Genomic DNA, 15,837 nt, shown 5'->3' with positions numbered 1-15,837 from the left:
CAGTTCGCAAGAAGAATGAAAGTGCCAATCTTTGCAAGCCTGCCATTGAGGGAAGAAGGACTGCTAGATCGCAAGAAGAATGAAAGTGCCATTCTTTGCAAGTCTGCCATTGAGGGCAGAAGGACTACTAGATCCCAAAAAGAATGCAAGTGCCATTCTTTGCAAGCCTGACATTGAGGGCAGGAGGACTGCTAGATCGCAAGAACAATGAAAGGGCCCTTTTCGGCAAGCCTGCCACTGAGGGCAGAAGGACTGCTCAGATCTCAAGAAGAATGAAATTGCCAATCTTTTCAAGCCTGCCACTGAGGGCCGAAGGACTGCTCAGATCCCAAGAAGAATGAAAGGGCCATTCTCGGCAAGTCTGCCATTGAAGGCAGTAGGGCTGCTCAGATCCCAAGAAGAATGCAAGTGCTATTCTTGTCAGGCCTGCCATTGAGGGCAGAAGGACAGTTCAGATCCCAAGAAGAATGAAAGTGCCATTGTTTGCAATCCTGCTAATGAGGTCAGAAGGACTGCTCATATCCCAAGAAGAAGGAAAATGCCATTCTTGGCAAGCCTGAAATTGAGGGCATAAGGACTGCTCAGATCCCAAGAAGAATGAAAGCGCCATTCTTGGCAAGCCTGCCATTGAGGGCAGATGGACTGCACAGATCCCAAGAAGAATGAAAGTGGCATTCTTGGCAAGCCTGCCATTGAGGGCAGAAGGACTGCTCAGATCCCATGACGAATGAAAGGGCCATTCATGCAAGCCTGCCATTGAGGGCAGAAGGACAGCTTAGATCCCAAGAAGAATGCAAGTGCCGTTCTTTGCAAGCCTGCCATTGAGGGAAGAAGGACTGCTAAGATCCCAAGAAGAATACAAGTGGCATTCTTTGCAATTCTGCCATTGAGGGCAGAAGGACTGCTAGATCACAAGAAGAATGCAAGCGTCATTCTTTGCAAGCCTGCCATTGAGGGCAGAAGGACTGCTAGATCCCAAGAAGAATGAAAGGGCCCTTTTTGGCAAGCCTGCCACTGAGGGCAGAAGGACTGCTCAGATCTCACGAAGAATGAAAGTGCCAATCTTTTCAAGTCTGCCACTGAGGGCCGAAGGACTGCTCAGATCCCAAGAAGAATGCAAGTGCCATTCTTGGCAAGCTGCCATTGAGGGCAGAAGGACTGCTCAGATCCCATGAAGAATGAAAGTGCCATTCTTGGCAAGCCTGCCATTGAAGGCAGAAGAACTGCTCAGATCCCCAGAAGAATTAAAGTGCCATTCTTGGCAAGCCTGCCATTGAGGGCAGAAGGACAGCTCAGATTGCAAGAAGAATGAAAGTGCCAATCTTTGCAAGCCTGCCATTGAGGGAAGAAGGACTGCTAAGATCCCAAGAAGAATGCAAGTGGCATTCTTTGCAATTATGCCATTCAGGGCAGAAGGACTGCTAGATCACAAGAAGAATGCAAGCGTCATTCTTTGCAAGCCTGCCATTGAGGGGAGAAGGACTGCTAGATCCCAAGAAGAATGAAAGGGCCCTTTTTGGCAAGCCTGCCACTGAGGGCAGAAGGACTGCTCAGATCCCAAGAAGAATGCAAGTGCCATTCCTGGCAAGCCTGCCATTGAGGGCAGAAGGCCCGCTGAGATCCCAAGAAGAATAAAAGTGCCAATCCTTGCAAGCCTGCAATTGAGGGAAGAAGGACTGCTAAGATCACAAGAAGAATGCAAGAGCCATTCTTTGCAAGCCTGCCATTGAGGGCAGAGGGACTGCTCAGATTCCAAGAAGAAAGAAAGTGTCAATCTTGGCAAGATTACCATTAAGGGCAAAAGGACTGCTCAGATCCCAAGAAGAATGAAATGCCATTCTTTGCAAGCCTACCATTGAGGGCAGAAGGAGTGCTCAGATCTCAAGAAGAATGAAAGTGTCATTCTTGGCAAGCCGTCCAGTGAGGGCTGAAGGACAGCTCAGATCCCAAGAAGAATGAAAGTGCCATTGTTTGCAATCCTGCCAATGAAGTCAGAAGGACTGCTCAGGTCCCAAGAAGAATGAAAGTGCCATTCTTGGCAAGCCTGCCATTGAGGGCAGAAGGACTGCTCAGATCCCAAGAAGAATGAAAGGGACAATCTTGGCAAGCCTCCCATTGCGGGCAGAAGGGCTGCTCAGATCCCAAGAATAATGAAAGGGCCCTGTTTGGCAAGCCTGCCACTGAGGGCCGAAGAACTGCTCAGATCCCAAGAAGAATGCAAGTGCCATTCTTGGCAAGCCTGAGTGCAGAAGGGCTGCTCATATCCCAAGAAGAATGCAAGTGCCATTCTTGGCAAGCCTGCCATTGAGGGCAGATGGACTGCACAGCTCCCAAGAAGAATGAAAGTGACAATATTTGCAAGCCTGCCATTTAGGGCAGATGGACTGCTCAAATCCCAAGAAGAATGCAAGCTCAATTATTGGCAAGCCTGCCATTGAGGGCGGATGGACTGCTCAGATCCCAAGAAGAATGAAAGAGCCATTCTTGGCAAGGCTGCCATTGAGGGCAGAAGGACTGCTGAGATCCCAAGAAGAATGCAAGTGCCATTCCTGGAGAGCCTGCCATTGAGGGCAGAAGGACCGCTGAGATCCCAAGAAGAATGAAAGTGCCAATCTTTGCAAGCCTGCCATTGAGGGCAGAAGGAATGCTAAGATCCCATGAAGAATGAAAGGGCCATTCATGGCAAGCCTGCCATTGAGGGCAGAAGGACAGCTCAGATCCCAAGAAGAATGCAACTGCCATTATTTGCAAGCCTCCCATTGAGGAAAGAAGGACTGCTCAGATCCCAAGAAGAATGCAAGTGCCATTCCTGGCAAGCCTGCCATTGAGGGCAGAAGGACCGCTGAGATCCCAAGAAGATTAAAAGTGCCAATCTTTGCAAGCCTGCAATTGAGGAAAGAAGGACTGCTAAGATCCCAAGACGAATGCAAGAGCCATTCTTTGCAAGCCTGCCATTGAGGGCAGAGGGACTGCTCAGATTCCAAGAAGAAAGAAAGAGTCAATCTTGGCAAGACTACCATTAAGGGCAAAAGGACTGCTCAGATCCCAAGAAGAATGAAATGCCATTCTTTGCAAGCCTACCATTGAGGGCAGAAGGAGTGCTCAGATCTCAAGAAGAATGAAAGTGTCATTCTTGGCAAGCCGTCCAGTGAGGGCTGAAGGACAGCTCAGATCCCAAGAAGAATGAAAGTGCCATTGTTTGCAATCCTGCCAATGAAGTCAGAAGGACTGCTCAGATCCCAAGAAGAATGAAAGTGCCATTCTTGGCAAGCCTGCCATTGAGGTCAGAAGGACTGCTCAGATCCAAAGACGAATGAAAGGGACAATCTTGGCAAGCCTCCTATTGAGGGCAGAAGGGCTGCTCAGATCCCAAGAATAATGAAAGGGCCCTGTTTGGAAAGCCTGCCACTGAGGGCCGAAGGACTGCTCAGATCCCAAGAAGAATGCAAGTGCCATTCTTAGCAAGCCTGAGTGCAGAAGGGCTGCTCGTATCCCAAGAAGAATGGAAGTTCCATTCTTGGCAAGCCTGACATTGAGGGCAGATGGACTGCACAGCTCCCAAGAAGAATGAAAGTGCCAATATTTGCAAGCCTGCCATTTAGGGAAGAAGGACTGCAAAGATCCCAAGACAAATGCAAGAGCCATTCTTTGCAAACCTGCCATTGAGGGCAGAGGGACTGCTCAGATTCCAAGAAGAAAGAAAGAGTCAATCTTGGCAAGACTACCATTAAGGGCAAAAGGACTGCTCAGATCCCAAGAAGAATGAAATGCCATTCTTTGCAAGCCTACCATTGAGGGCAGAAGGAGTGCTCAGATCTCAAGAAGAATGAAAGTGTCATTCTTGGCAAGCCGTCCAGTGAGGGCTGAAGGACAGCTCAGATCCCAAGAAGAATGAAAGTGCCATTGTTTGCAATCCTGCCAATGAAGTCAGAAGGACTGCTCAGATCCCAAGAAGAATGAAAGTGCCATTCTTGGCAAGCCTGCCATTGAGGTCAGAAGGACTGCTCAGATCCAAAGAAGAATGAAAGGGAAAATCTTGGCAAGCCTCCTATTGAGGGCAGAAGGGCTGCTCAGATCCCAAGAATAATGAAAGGGCCCTGTTTGGCAAGCCTGCCACTGAGGGCCGAAGGACTGCTCAGATCCCAAGAAGAATGCAAGTGCCATTCTTAGCAAGCCTGAGTGCAGAAGGGCTGCTCATATCCCAAGAAGAATGGAAGTTCCATTCTTGGCAAGCCTGACATTGAGGGCAGATGGACTGCACAGCTCCCAAGAAGAATGAAAGTGCCAATATTTGCAAGCCTGCCATTTAGGGCAGAAGGACTGCTCAGATCCCAAGAAGAATGCAAGCGCCATTCTTGGCAAGCCTGCCATTGAGGGCAGATGGACTGCACAGATCCCAAGAAGAATGAAAGTGCCTTTCTTGGCAAGCCTGCCATTGAGGGCAGAAGGACTGCTAAGATCCCAAGAAGAATGCAAGTGGCATTCTTTGCAATTCTGCCATTGAGGGCAGAAGGACTGCTAGATCACAAGAAGAATGCAAGCGCCATTCTTTGCAAGGCTGCCATTGAGGGCAGAAGGACTGCTAGATCCCAAGAAGAATGAAAGGGCCCTTTTTGGCAAGCCTGCCACTGAGGGCAGAAGGACTGCTCAGATCTCACAAAGAATGAAAGTGCCAATCTTTTCAAGTCTGCCACTGAGGGCCGAAGGACTGCTCAGATCCCAAGAAGAATGCAAGTGCCATTCTTGGCAAGCTGCCATTGAGGGCAGAATGACTGCTCAGATCCCATGAAGAATGAAAGTGCCATTCTTGGCAAGCCTGCCATTGAAGGCAGAAGAACTGCTCAGATCCCCGGAAGAATTAAAGTGCCATTCTTGGCAAGCCTGCCATTGAGAGGAGGAGGACTGCTCAGAACCCAAGCAGAATGAAAGTGCCAATATTTGCAAGCCTGCCATTGAGGGCAGAAGGACTGCTCAGATCCCAAGAAGAATGAAAGTGCCAATCTTTGCAAGCCTGCAATTGAGGGCAGAAGGAATGCCAAGATCCCATGAAGAATGAAAGGGCCATTCATGGCAAGCCTGCCATAGAGGGCATAAGGACAGCTCTGATCCCAAGAAGAATGCAACTGCCATTATTTGCAAGCCTCCCATTGAGGAAAGAAGGACTGCTCAGATCCCAAGAAGAATGCAAGTGCCATTCCTGGCAAGCCTGCCATTGAGGGCAGAAGGACCGCTGAGATCCCAAGAAGAATAAAAGTGCCAATCTTTGCTAGCCTGCAATTGAGGTAAGAAGGACCGCTGAGATCCCAAGAAGAATAAAAGTGCCATTCTTTGCAAGCCTGCCATTGAGGGCAGAGGGACTGCTCAGATTCCAAGAAGAAAGAAAGTGTCAATCTTGGCAAGATTACCATTAAGGGCAAAAGGACTGCTCAGATCCCAAGAAGAATGAAATGCTATTCTTTGCAAGCCTACCATTGAGGGCAGAAGGAGTGCTCAGATCTCAAGAAGAATGAAAGTGTCATTCTTGGCAAGCCGTCCAGTGAGGGCTGAAGGACAGCTCAGATCCCAAGAAGAATGAAAGTGCCATTGTTTGCAATCCTGCCAATGAAGTCAGAAGGACTGCTCAGGTCCCAAGAAGAATGAAAGTGCCATTCTTGGCAAGCCTGCCATTGAGGGCAGAAGGACTGCTCAGATCCCAAGAAGAATGAAAGGGACAATCTTGGCAAGCCTCCCATTGTGGGCAGAAGGGCTGCTCAGATCCCAAGAATAATGAAAGGGCCCTGTTTGGCAAGCCTGCCACTGAGGGCCGAAGAACTGCTCAGATCCCAAGAAGAATGCAAGTGCCATTCTTGGCAAGCCTGAGTGCAGAAGGGCTGCTCATATCCCAAGAAGAATGCAAGTGCCATTCTTGGCAAGCCTGCCATTGAGGGCAGATGGACTGCACAGCTCCCAAGAAGAATGAAAGTGACAATATTTGCAAGCCTGCCATTTAGGGCAGATGGACTGCTCAAATCCCAAGAAGAATGCAAGCTCAATTATTGGCAAGCCTGCCATTTAGGGCAGATGGACTGCTCAGATCCCAAGAAGAATGAAAGAGCCATTCTTGGCAAGGCTGCCATTGAGGGCAGAAGGACTGCTGAGATCCCAAGAAGAATGCAAGTGCCATTCCTGGAGAGCCTGCCATTGAGGGCAGAAGGACCGCTGAGATCCCAAGAAGAATGAAAGTGCCAATCTTTGCAAGCCTGCCATTGAGGGCAGAAGGAATGCTAAGATCCCATGAAGAATGAAAGGGCCATTCATGGCAAGCCTGCCATTGAGGGCAGAAGGACAGCTCAGATCCCAAGAAGAATGCAACTGCCATTATTTGCAAGCCTTCCATTGAGGAAAGAAGGACTGCTCAGATCCCAAGAAGAATGCAAGTGCCATTCCTGGCAAGCCTGCCATTGAGGGCAGAAGGACCGCTGAGATCCCAAGAAGAATAAAAGTGCCAATCTTTGCAAACCTGCAATTGAGGAAAGAAGGACTGCTAAGAATCCAAGACGAATGCAAGAGCCATTCTTTGCAAGCCTGCCATTGAGGGCAGAGGGACTGCTCAGATTCCAAGAAGAAAGAAAGAGTCAATCTTGGCAAGACTACCATTAAGGGCAAAAGGACTGCTCAGATCCCAAGAAGAATGAAATGCCATTCTTTGCAAGCCTACCATTGAGGGCAGAAGGAGTGCTCAGATCTCAAGAAGAATGAAAGTGTCATTCTTGGCAAGCCGTCCAGTGAGGGCTGAAGGACAGCTCAGATCCCAAGAAGAATGAAAGTGCCATTGTTTGCAATCCTGCCAATGAAGTCAGAAGGACTGCTCAGATCCCAAGAAGAATGAAAGTGCCATTCTTGGCAAGCCTGCCATTGAGGTCAGAAGGACTGCTCAGATCAAAAGAAGAATGAAAGGGACAATCTTGGCAAGCCTCCTATTGAGGGCAGAAGGGCTGCTCAGATCCCAAGAATAATGAAAGGGCCCTGTTTGGAAAGCCTGCCACTGAGGGCCGAAGGACTGCTCAGATCCCAAGAAGAATGCAAGTGCCATTCTTAGCAAGCCTGAGTGCAGAAGGGCTGCTCATATCCCAAGAAGAATGGAAGTTCCATTCTTGGCAAGCCTGACATTGAGGGCAGATGGACTGCACAGCTCCCAAGAAGAATGAAAGTGCCAATATTTGCAAGCCTGCCATTTAGGGAAGAAGGACTGCAAAGATCCCAAGACGAATGCAAGAGCCATTCTTTGCAAACCTGCCATTGAGGGCAGAGGGACTGCTCAGATTCCAAGAAGAAAGAAAGAGTCAATCTTGGCAAGACTACCATTAAGGGCAAAAGGACTGCACAGCTCCCAAGAAGAATGAAAGTGCCAATATTTGCAAGCCTGCCATTTAGGGAAGAAGGACTGCAAAGATCCCAAGACGAATGCAAGAGCCATTCTTTGCAAACCTGCCATTGAGGGCAGAAGGACCGCTGAGATCCCAAGAAGAATAAAAGTGCCAATCTTTGCAAGCCTGCAATTGAGGAAAGAAGGACTGCTAAGAATCCAAGACGAATGCAAGAGCCATTCTTTGCAAGCCTGCCATTGAGGGCAGAGGGACTGCTCAGATTCCAAGAAGAAAGAAAGAGTCAATCTTGGCAAGACTACCATTAAGGGCAAAAGGACTGCTCAGATCCCAAGAAGAATGAAATGCCATTCTTTGCAAGCCTACCATTGAGGGCAGAAGGAGTGCTCAGATCTCAAGAAGAATGAAAGTGTCATTCTTGGCAAGCCGTCCAGTGAGGGCTGAAGGACAGCTCAGATCCCAAGAAGAATGAAAGTGCCATTGTTTGCAATCCTGCCAATGAAGTCAGAAGGACTGCTCAGATCCCAAGAAGAATGAAAGTGCCATTCTTGGCAAGCCTGCCATTGAGGTCAGAAGGACTGCTCAGATCAAAAGAAGAATGAAAGGGACAATCTTGGCAAGCCTCCTATTGAGGGCAGAAGGGCTGCTCAGATCCCAAGAATAATGAAAGGGCCCTGTTTGGAAAGCCTGCCACTGAGGGCCGAAGGACTGCTCAGATCCCAAGAAGAATGCAAGTGCCATTCTTAGCAAGCCTGAGTGCAGAAGGGCTGCTCATATCCCAAGAAGAATGGAAGTTCCATTCTTGGCAAGCCTGACATTGAGGGCAGATGGACTGCACAGCTCCCAAGAAGAATGAAAGTGCCAATATTTGCAAGCCTGCCATTTAGGGAAGAAGGACTGCAAAGATCCCAAGACGAATGCAAGAGCCATTCTTTGCAAACCTGCCATTGAGGGCAGAGGGACTGCTCAGATTCCAAGAAGAAAGAAAGAGTCAATCTTGGCAAGACTACCATTAAGGGCAAAAGGACTGCTCAGATCCCAAGAAGAATGAAATGCCATTCTTTGCAAGCCTACCATTGAGGGCAGAAGGAGTGCTCAGATCTCAAGAAGAATGAAAGTGTCATTCTTGGCAAGCCGTCCAGTGAGGGCTGAAGGACAGCTCAGATCCCAAGAAGAATGAAAGTGCCATTGTTTGCAATCCTGCCAATGAAGTCAGAAGGACTGCTCAGATCCCAAGAAGAATGAAAGTGCCATTCTTGGCAAGCCTGCCATTGAGGTCAGAAGGATTGCTCAGATCCAAAGAAGAATGAAAGGGACAATCTTGGCAAGCCTCCTATTGAGGGCAGAAGGGCTGCTCAGATCCCAAGAATAATGAAAGGGCCCTGTTTGGCAAGCCTGCCACTGAGGGCCGAAGGACTGCTCAGATCCCAAGAAGAATGCAAGTGCCATTCTTAGCAAGCCTGAGTGCAGAAGGGCTGCTCATATCCCAAGAAGAATGGAAGTTCCATTCTTGGCAAGCCTGACATTGAGGGCAGATGGACTGCACAGCTCCAAAGAAGAATGAAAGTGCCAATATTTGCAAGCCTGCCATTTATGGCAGAAGGACTGCTCAGATCCCAAGAAGAATGCAAGCGCCATTCTTGGCAAGCCTGCCATTGAGGGCAGATGGACTGCTCAGATCCCAAGAAAAACGAAAGTAGCATGCTCGGCAAGTCTGCCATTGATGGCAGAAGGGCTGCTCAGATCCCAAGAAGAATGCAAGTGCTATTCTTGGCAAGCCTGCCATTGAGGGCAGAAGGACAGTTCAGATCCCAAGAAGAATGAAAGTGTCAAGGTTTGCAATCCTGCTAATGAGTTCAGAAGGACTGCTCAGATCCCAAGAAGAATGAAAGTGCCATTCTTGGCAAGCCTGACATTGAGGGCAGAAGGACTGCTTAGATCCCAAGAAGAATGAAATGTCAATCTTTGCAAGCCTGCCATTGAGGGCAGAAGGACTGCTAAGATCCCAAGAAGAATGCAAGTGGCATTCCTTGCAAGCCTGGCATTGAGGGCAGAAGGACTGTTCAGATCCCAAGAAGAATGAAAGTGCCATTCTTGGCAAGCCTGCCATTGAGGGCAGATGGACTGCACAGATCCCAAGAAGAATGAAAGTGCCATTCTTGGCACGCCTGCCATTGAGGGCAGAAGGAATGCTCAGATCCCATCAAGAATGAAAGGGCCATTCATGCAAGCCTGCCATTGAGGGCAGAAGGACAGCTTAGATCCCAAGAAGAATGCAACTGCCATCCTTTGCAAGCCTGCAATTGAGGGTAGAAGGACTGCTCAGATCCCAAGAAGAATGCAAGTGCCATTGTTTGCACGTCTGTCATTGAGGGCAGAAGGACAGCTCAGTTCGCAAGAAGAATGAAAGTGCCAATCTTTGCAAGCCTGCCATTGAGGGAAAAAGGACTGCTCAGATCCCAAGAAGAATGCAAGTGCCATTCTTTGCAAGTCTGCCATTGAGGGCAGAAGGACTACTAGATCCCAAGAAGAATGCAAGTGCCATTCTTTGCAAGCCTGCCACTGAGGGCAGAAGGACTGCTAGATCGCAAGAAGAATGAAAGGGCCCTTTTTGGCAAGCCTGCCACTGAGGGCAGAAGGACTGCTCAGATCTCAAGAAGAATGAAAGTGCCAATCTTTTCAAGCCTGCCACTGAGGGCCGAAGGACTGCTCAGATCCCAAGAAGAATGAAAGTGCCATGCTTGGCAAGTCTCCCATTGAAGGCAGAAGGGCTGCTCAGATCCCAAGAAGAATGCAAGTGCTATTCTTTGCAGGCCTGCCATTGAGGGCAGAAGGACAGTTCAGATCCCAAGAAGAATGAAAGTGCCATTGTTTGCAATCCTGCTAATGAGGTCAGAAGGACTGCTCATATCCCAAGAAGAAGGAAAATGCCATTCTTGGCAAGCCTGACATTGAAGGCAGAAAGACTGCTCAGATCCCAAGAAGAATGAAAGCGCCATTCTTGGCAAGCCTGCCATTGAGGGCAGATGGACTGCACAGATCCCAAGAAGAATGAAAGTGCCATTCTTGGCAAGCCTGCCATTGAGGGCAGAAGGACTGCTCATATCCAAAGAAGAAGGAACATGCCATTATTGGCAAGCCTGCCATTGAGGGCAGATGGACTGCTCAGATCCCAAGAAGAATGAAAGAGCCATTCTTGGCAAGCCTGCCATTGAGGGCAGAAGGACTGCTGAGATCCCAAGAAGAATGCAAGTGCCATTCCTGGAGAGCCTGCCATTGAGGGCAGAAGGACCGCTGAGATCCCAAGAAGAATGAAAGTGCCAATCTTTGCAAGCCTGCCATTGAGGGCAGAAGGAATGCTAAGATCCCATGAAGAATGAAAGGGCCATTCATGGCAAGCCTGCCATTGAGGGCAGAAGGACAGCTCTGATCCCAAGAAGAATGCAACTGCCATTATTTGCAAGCCTCCCATTGAGGAAAGAAGGACTGCTCAGATCCCAAGAAGAATGCAAGTGCCATTCCTGGCAAGCCTGCCATTGAGGGCAGAAGGACCGCTGAGATCCCAAGAAGAATAAAAGTGCCAATCTTTGCAAGCCTGCAATTGAGGGAAGAAGGACTGCTAAGATCCCAAGACGAATGCAAGAGCCATTCTTTGCAAGCCTGCCATTGAGGGCAGAGGGACTGCTCAGATTCCAAGAAGAAAGAAAGAGTCAATCTTGGCAAGACTACCATTAAGGGCAAAAGGACTGCTCAGATCCCAAGAAGAATGAAATGCCATTCTTTGCAAGCCTACCATTGAGGGCAGAAGGAGTGCTCAGATCCCAAGAAGAATGAAAGTGCCATTGTTTGCAATCCTGCCAATGAAGTCAGAAGGACTGCTCAGATCCCAAGAAGAATGAAAGTGCCATTCTTGGCAAGCCTGCCATTGAGGTCAGAAGGACTGCTCAGATCCAAAGAAGAATGAAAGGGACAATCTTGGCAAGCCTCCTATTGAGGGCAGAAGGGCTGCTCAGATCCCAAGAATAATGAAAGGGCCCTGTTTGGCAAGCCTGCCACTGAGGGCCGAAGGACTGCTCAGATCCCAAGAAGAATGCAAGTGCCATTCTTAGCAAGCCTGAGTGCAGAAGGGCTGCTCATATCCCAAGAAGAATGGAAGTTCCATTCTTGGCAAGCCTGACATTGAGGGCAGATGGACTGCACAGCTCCCAAGAAGAATGAAAGTGCCAATATTTGCAAGCCTGCCATTTAGGGCAGAAGGACTGCTCAGATCCCAAGAAGAATGCAAGCGCCATTCTTGGCAAGCCTGCCATTGAGGGCAGATGGACTGCTCAGATCCCAAGAAGAACGAAAGTAGCATGCTTGGCAAGTCTGCCATTGATGGCAGAAGGGCTGCTCAGATCCCAAGAAGAATGCAAGTGCTATTCTTGGCAAGCCTGCCATTGAGGGCAGAAGGACAGTTCAGATCCCAAGAAGAATGAAAGTGTCATGGTTTGCAATCCTGCTAATGAGTTCAGAAGGACTGCTCAGATCCCAAGAAGAATGAAAGTGCCATTCTTGGCAAGCCTGACATTGAGGGCAGAAGGACTGCTTAGATCCCAAGAAGAATGAAATGTCAATCTTTGCAAGCCTGCCATTGAGGGCAGAAGGACTGCTAAGATCCCAAGAAGAATGCAAGTGGCATTCCTTGCAAGCCTGGCATTGAGGGCAGAAGGACTGTTCAGATCCCAAGAAGAATGAAAGTGCCATTCTTGGCAAGCCTGCCATTGAGGGCAGATGGACTGCACATATCCCAAGAAGAATGAAAGTGCCATTCTTGGCACGCCTGCCATTGAGGGCAGAAGGAATGCTCAGATCCCATCAAGAATGAAAGGGCCATTCATGCAAGCCTGCCATTGAGGGCAGAAGGACAGCTTAGATCCCAAGAAGAATGCAAGTGCCATTCTTTGCAAGTCTGCCATTGAGGGCAGAAGGACTACTAGATCCCAAGAAGAATGCAAGTGCCATTCTTTGCAAGCCTGCCATTGAGGGCAGAAGGACTGCTAGATCGCAAGAAGAATGAAAGGGCCCTTTTTGGCAAGCCTGCCACGGAGGGCAGAAGGACTGCTCAGATCTCAAGAAGAATGAAAGTGGCAATCTTTTCAAGCCTGCCACTGAGGGCCGAAGGACTGCTCAGATCCCAAGAAGAATGAAAGTGCCATTCTCGGCAAGTCTCCCATTGAAGGCAGAAGGGCTGCTCAGATCCCAAGAAGAATGCAAGTGCTATTCTTTGCAGGCCTGCCATTGAGGGCAGATGGACTGCACAGATCCCAAGAAGAATGAAAGTGCCATTCTTGGCAAGCCTGCCATTGAGGGCAGAAGGACTGCTCATATCCCAAGAAGAAGGAACATGCCATTCCTGGCAAGCCTGACATTGAGGGCAGAAGGACTGCTCAGATCCCATGAAGAATGAAAGGGCTATTCATGCAAGCCTGCCATTGAGGGCAGAAGGACTGCTAGATCGCAAGAAGAATGAAAGGGCCCTTTTTGGCAATCCTGCCACTGACTGCAGAATAACTGCTCAGATCTCAAGAAGAATGAAAGTGCCAATCTTTTCAAGGCTGCCACTGAGGGCCGAAGGACTGCTCAGATCCCAAGAAGAATGAAAGTGCCATTCTCGGCAAGTCTGCCATTGAAGGCAGAAGGGCTGCTTAGATCCCAAGAAGAAAGCAAGTGGTATTCTTGGCAGGCCTTCCATTGAGGGCAGAAGGACAGTTCAGAACCCAAGAAGAATGAAAGTGCCATTGTTTGCAATCCCGATAATGAGGTCAGAAGGACTGCTCATATCCCAAGAAGAAGGAAAATGCTATTCTTGGCAAGCCTGCCATTGAGGGCAGAAGGACTGCTCAGATCCGATGAAGAATGAAAGGGCCATTCATGCAAGCCTGCCATTGAGGGCAGAAGGACAGCTTAGATCCCAAGAAGAATGCAACTGCCATCCTTTGCAAGCCTGCAATTCAGGGTAGAAGGACTGCTCAGATCCCAAGAAGAATGCAAGTGCCATTGTTTGCAAATCTGTCATTGAGGGCAGAAGGACAGCTCAGTTCGCAAGAAGAATGAAAGTGCCAATCTTTGCAAGCCTGCCATTGAGGGAAGAAGGACTGCTAGATCGCAAGAAGAATGAAAGTGCCATTCTTTGCAAGTCTGCCATTGAGGGCAGAAGGACTACTAGATCCCAAGAAGAATGCAAGTGCCATTCTTTGCAAGCCTGACATTGAGGGCAGGAGGACTGCTAGATCGCAAGAACAATGAAAGGGCCCTTTTTGGCAAGCCTGCCACTGAGGGCAGAAGGACTGCTCAGATCTCAAGAAGAATGAAATTGCCAATCTTTTCAAGCCTGCCACTGAGGGCCGAAGGACTGCTCAGATCCCAAGAAGAATGAAAGGGCCATTCTCGGCAAGTCTGCCATTGAAGGCAGTAGGGCTGCTCAGATCCCAAGAAGAATGCAAGTGCTATTCTTGTCAGGCCTGCCATTGAGGGCAGAAGGACAGTTCAGATCCCAAGAAGAATGAAAGTGCCATTGTTTGCAATCCTGCTAATGAGGTCAGAAGGACTGCTCATATCCCAAGAAGAAGGAAAATGCCATTCTTGGCAAGCCTGAAATTGAGGGCATAAGGACTGCTCAGATCCCAAGAAGAATGAAAGCGCCATTCTTGGCAAGCCTGCCATTGAGGGCAGATGGACTGCACAGATCCCAAGAAGAATGAAAGTGGCATTCTTGGCAAGCCTGCCATTGAGGGCAGAAGGACTGCTCAGATCCCATGACGAATGAAAGGGCCATTCATGCAAGCCTGCCATTGAGGGCAGAAGGACAGCTTAGATCCCAAGAAGAATGCAAGTGCCGTTCTTTGCAAGCCTGCCATTGAGGGAAGAAGGACTGCTAAGATCCCAAGAAGAATACAAGTGGCATTCTTTGCAATTCTGCCATTGAGGGCAGAAGGACTGCTAGATCACAAGAAGAATGCAAGCGTCATTCTTTGCAAGCCTGCCATTGAGGGCAGAAGGACTGCTAGATCCCAAGAAGAATGAAAGGGCCCTTTTTGGCAAGCCTGCCACTGAGGGCAGAAGGACTGCTCAGATCTCACGAAGAATGAAAGTGCCAATCTTTTCAAGTCTGCCACTGAGGGCCGAAGGACTGCTCAGATCCCAAGAAGAATGCAAGTGCCATTCTTGGCAAGCTGCCATTGAGGGCAGAAGGACTGCTCAGATCCCATGAAGAATGAAAGTGCCATTCTTGGCAAGCCTGCCATTGAAGGCAGAAGAACTGCTCAGATCCCCAGAAGAATTAAAGTGCCATTCTTGGCAAGCCTGCCATTGAGGGCAGAAGGACAGCTCAGATTGCAAGAAGAATGAAAGTGCCAATCTTTGCAAGCCTGCCATTGAGGGAAGAAGGACTGCTAAGATCCCAAGAAGAATGCAAGTGGCATTCTTTGCAATTATGCCATTCAGGGCAGAAGGACTGCTAGATCACAAGAAGAATGCAAGCGTCATTCTTTGCAAGCCTGCCATTGAGGGGAGAAGGACTGCTAGATCCCAAGAAGAATGAAAGGGCCCTTTTTGGCAAGCCTGCCACTGAGGGCAGAAGGACTGCTCAGATCCCAAGAAGAATGCAAGTGCCATTCCTGGCAAGCCTGCCATTGAGGGCAGAAGGACCGCTGAGATCCCAAGAAGAATAAAAGTGCCAATCTTTGCAAGCCTGCAATTGAGGGAAGAAGGACTGCTAAGATCACAAGAAGAATGCAAGAGCCATTCTTTGCAAGCCTGCCATTGAGGGCAGAGGGACTGCTCAGATTCCAAGAAGAAAGAAAGTGTCAATCTTGGCAAGATTACCATTAAGGGCAAAAGGACTGCTCAGATCCCAAGAAGAATGAAATGCCATTCTTTGCAAGCCTACCATTGAGGGCAGAAGGAGTGCTCAGATCTCAAGAAGAATGAAAGTGTCATTCTTGGCAAGCCGTCCAGTGAGGGCTGAAGGACAGCTCAGATCCCAAGAAGAATGAAAGTGCCATTGTTTGCAATCCTGCCAATGAAGTCAGAAGGACTGCTCAGGCCCCAAGAAGAATGAAAGTGCCATTCTTGGCAAGCCTGCCATTGAGGGCAGAAGGACTGCTCAGATCCCAAGAAGAATGAAAGGGACAATCTTGGCAAGCCTCCCATTGCGGGCAGAAGGGCTGCTCAGATCCCAAGAATAATGAAAGGGCCCTGTTTGGCAAGCCTGCCACTGAGGGCCGAAGAACTGCTCAGATCCCAAGAAGAATGCAAGTGCCATTCTTGGCAAGCCTGAGTGCAGAAGGGCTGCTCATATCCCAAGAAGAATGCAAGTGCCATTCTTGGCAAGCCTGCCATTGAGGGCAGATGGACTGCACAGCTCCCAAGAAGAATGAAAGTGACAATATTTGCAAGCCTGCCATTTAGGGCAGATGGACTGCTCAAATCC

Source organism: Ambystoma mexicanum, chromosome 14 (genome assembly GCF_040938575.1).
Source record: "Ambystoma mexicanum isolate Mex_15411 chromosome 14, UKY_AmexF1_1, whole genome shotgun sequence".
In the NCBI taxonomy this organism is placed as follows: domain Eukaryota; kingdom Metazoa; phylum Chordata; class Amphibia; order Caudata; family Ambystomatidae; genus Ambystoma; species Ambystoma mexicanum.
The sequence above is the reverse complement of the archived record's forward strand: the minus strand, read 5'-3'. Positions refer to the sequence as shown.